Raw genomic sequence first — 4,153 nt, 5'->3', positions numbered from 1 at the left:
CTGCCTAAAAGAATTTTAGGAGGTAGGTTCAGAATAATGGCCTGCTGGATATCAGTATGGCTTTTGGTTAAGCTACATGGATTAATAGAAGGATAGGGGATAATTTCATAGTAGAGAAACTAGATAGATTTCTATTTAAGGGAGATCCGGTAGAGTTAAATAGGTCTTTGAGATCTAAAATCCTTACCACAACAAGTTCAGTCCACTTCCCAATAACGTTAAACATCCAGGAAGATAGTCGGCCAAGGAAGTGTCCCTTCAAAATTTGAAAGAATGTGGTTCCAAGATCAAAAATTTGTGGGGTTGGTATAAGAATGGTGGAAGGAAGAACAAATTATAGGTTCCAAGATGTACTGCTTTACTATTAAAATGAAGAAACTAAAGTAGAAAATACTACAATGTAATAAGGAACCTTTTAAAAATATATTTTCAGAAAAATAAGAAATAGAGGCCGAGTTAGACAAACTCGATGGGAAAATCATCAAGGATGGAATAGAAAAAGAAATATATTTTAAGGAGAAACAATTATTTCACAAACATGAAGATATTCTAACCAAAGAAGAAATCTTTTGGAAACAAAAATCTAGAGAGAACTGGTTATCAGATGGTGACAAAATAAAATAAAATTCACAACAACACCAAGCAAAGAAGGATTACAAACAAAATTCTAAGAATTAAAGGTAAAAATGGTAATTTGGTCGAAGATCCAAAGGAATTTTCTCTAGAGATAGTTTCCCACTTTAAGAACATCTTAAATAACTAGGATATTCGGATATGTACTCACAACAACAATTATTAGCCAATATACCTAGGGTTATCTCAGAAGAAGACAATAGGATGCTTACTGATAGGTTCACATTTGAGGAAATTAAAGAAGCATTTTTTCAGCTACACCCGGAAAAGGCTCCAGGACTAGATGGGTTCCCTGCAAGCGTCTTTAAAAAATGTTGGTCCATTATTGGCTTGGAATTGTGGGAAGCAGTGGAAAACATGAGAAATTCAAGTAGGATACTAAAGGAAATCAACAACACCTACATTACACTAATTCCTAAGAAAAAGAAGGCAAAGGAATTAGATGATTTTCACCCTATCTCTTTATGTAATACGGTCTGCAAAGTGTTCTCTAAAGCACTAGCAAACAGGGTTAAAAAATTATTGCCTTCAATTATTTCAGAAGAACAAACCAACTTTGTGTCAGAGAGTTCCACTTTAGAAGGAGTCATAATTGCACAAGAAGCCATACTCTCGGTACATAACAACAAGGGACCTAGCATGTTGATAAAATTAGACATTAAAAAAGCTTATGACATGGTGGACTAGCTGCTTCTTTGCAAATGTATGGAAGCATTTGGATTCACTAAGCAATATATTAATATAATATTCCACTGTATTTCCAGTCCTAAAATATACTTACTAATAAACGATACCACTGAAGGCTATTTTGATATATCCAGGGGTCTAAGACAAGGAGATCCTTTATCCCCATTCTTGTTCATAATTGTGGTGGAGGCCTTTGGCAGAGCGATTAGTACGGCCCGTTCTCTGGGCAAAATCAGACGGATCAAAATGACTGAAGGGGTGGATAATGTAACCCATCAACAATTCGCAGACAATACAATGTTTTTCAGAATAGCGACTAAAACAAAAGCCAAGGAATTTAGAGCAATAGTCAATAGATACACTAAAGCTTCTAGACAACTAGTCAATGCAACCAAATCATAAATATTTTTTGTAAATACCAATGAAAGAACAAAATTAAAAAATGCAACATTTTGGGGTATAAGAAAGTTAAGTTTCCATGCAAATATCTAGGTCTTCCATTGGTCAAAGGAAACAAAGGGCAAAAGGTTTGGGATCTGATTGTGTCAAAGATAGAAAGTAGAATAGATTCATGGAAAGGCAAATAGTTGTCAAACTCGGGGAGGGCCTTAATGCTGAAATCCGTCCTAACAACTATCCCAACATATCAAATATCATGTGTTCCACTATCTCAAGTTGCAAAGGCACAACTAGAAAAAACACTGAGGCAGTTATTTTGGCAGGGGGCCTCAGAAAATAATAAATTAGCCTCAATTAAGTGGGATAAGCTATGCAGACCTCAGAATGTAGGAGGCATTGGAATCATAAACCTTGGTAAGCAGAGCAGGGCCTTGGGAGAAAAATTGGTATGGGAAATGTACAAGGAGCCGGATAGGAAATGGGTCAAAATTCTAAGAAAGAAACACCTGATAGGAATGGACCCCGACAATATCTTCAAAACAACAAACCCACCCAAGGGATCCAGGATTTAGAATTTCATCTTAGACTATAGGAAGCTAATCATAGACTATGTCACTTGGGATGTAGCAATGGGAAACACAGTCAAATTCTAGAGCGACTCTTGGTGGGGATATGCAACATTAGACAATATCCTTACCAACCCCAAAACAAAGGAAACCCTAAAGAATTTATGGGGAAAATATCTGAATAATTATATTGAAATCTCGGGGGGGTGACCCATCGTTAGGTTGGAAATGGAGATCGTTAGATCAAACTCCCCTCTTTGTAGATGAAAAGGAGGAGCTCAGTAGCATATTAGTATAAAGGAATATAACAATAAGGGATGGAGTAGACATAATAGTTTGGATAGGTACGAAATCAGGAGAATACACAGCTAGAGAAGGTTATGAAAAATTTATCAGAAAATACTGACATACCTCTCCAACTTTGTTGGGATAAAGTATGCCTACCAAAAGCAGGCATGTTGTCATGGGCAACATTGCAGAAAAGAATTATGACGACATAATGGTTCAAGAAAATCGGATTTGAAGGTCCATTAAGATGTGCTCTATGCAAGTCAAACGAGGAAACAATGGATCATCTCCTTTTGAGATGTCCCTATACTTCAAAATGTTGGGAGTGGCTCTGTAGGAAACTCCAATGGAAATCAGTAATGACCAATGACTTAATTAGTAGTATGAAAGGTTGACAAATTGTTCAAAAGCATAGTTTATATAAAGATATTTGGAAGATTGCTCCCTCCATTTTGGTATGGGAAATTTGGAAAGAAAGAAACAGGAGGATCATCCAAAGCAAAAGTATGGAAACACACAATCTTTGCAATAAGATAGAAGCGTCAATAGTAGAAACAACAAACAAAAGACTTAGGAAAAGCAATTTGAAAGACTGTTAGTTCACAATTTGGGATAGCAAGATCCGGAAGGACTGGTTTGGGTTAATAATACCACCACATTATGGTAAGGGAGACAAATATAGTAAGTAGGCAAGAGAAGAAAGTAAGTGGACAAGACCAAAATTTGGATGGTTCAAACTGAATTTCGATGGAGCTTCCAGAGGGAAACCTAGCTTAGCAGGCATTGGAAGCATCATTCATCATTGCGATGGATCTATTTTTGCCAAAATAGCCAAACCAATTGGGAAAACATCCAACAATATAGAGGGAATGGAAGCTCTAATCTCGGGACTACTAATGTGCAAGTATTTTGGAATTAAAAGGCTAGCAATAGAGGGGGATTCCCATATTATCATCAATGCAGTAAGAACTAAAACCACCCCTAATTGGTCATTAAATTCTAGGCTTACTAGAGTCATTCAATTATTGAAGTATTTTGATGAATACACTATTAACCATATATATAGAGAAGGGAATGTAGAGGCCGATAGGTTAGCCAATTATGATACATATGGAAACCACATTGAAAGAATAGGGGATTAAATATTTAAGTGAAACAAGGCCTATTTATTGAAACATATCTACGGTTTAAATGTATTAAAATAATAATAATAAATAAAAGAGGATGACAACTGTATAAATTCCAAATCTAGGTAAAATAGAAAGATAGCTAATTAAGAGATTGTCATCATAAAGGATCATGTTTTCAGCCACGTTATACTCGGTTGATAAACTGAGACGTGGATTGTAGGGGAAGTAAAACTTAAGGCTATCTAATAATTATAGCATTAGTTGAAGTGATCCCTCACATGTGCGACTTCATTCATATCGAGTGACTCTATCACCTCCAACACCTATTAATTGCAAAGAAACCTCAGACGACTACATTAGCTTGGGGTTTTTGTAGTTAAAACAAATATTGGGAAGTGATGGAGTTAAATATGAGATTGATCTCGGCTAGTGACAATAAATGTATATATA

This window comes from Cryptomeria japonica, chromosome 9 (assembly GCF_030272615.1).
Source record: "Cryptomeria japonica chromosome 9, Sugi_1.0, whole genome shotgun sequence".
Lineage (NCBI taxonomy): Eukaryota > Viridiplantae > Streptophyta > Pinopsida > Cupressales > Cupressaceae > Cryptomeria > Cryptomeria japonica.
The sequence above is the reverse complement of the archived record's forward strand: the minus strand, read 5'-3'. Positions refer to the sequence as shown.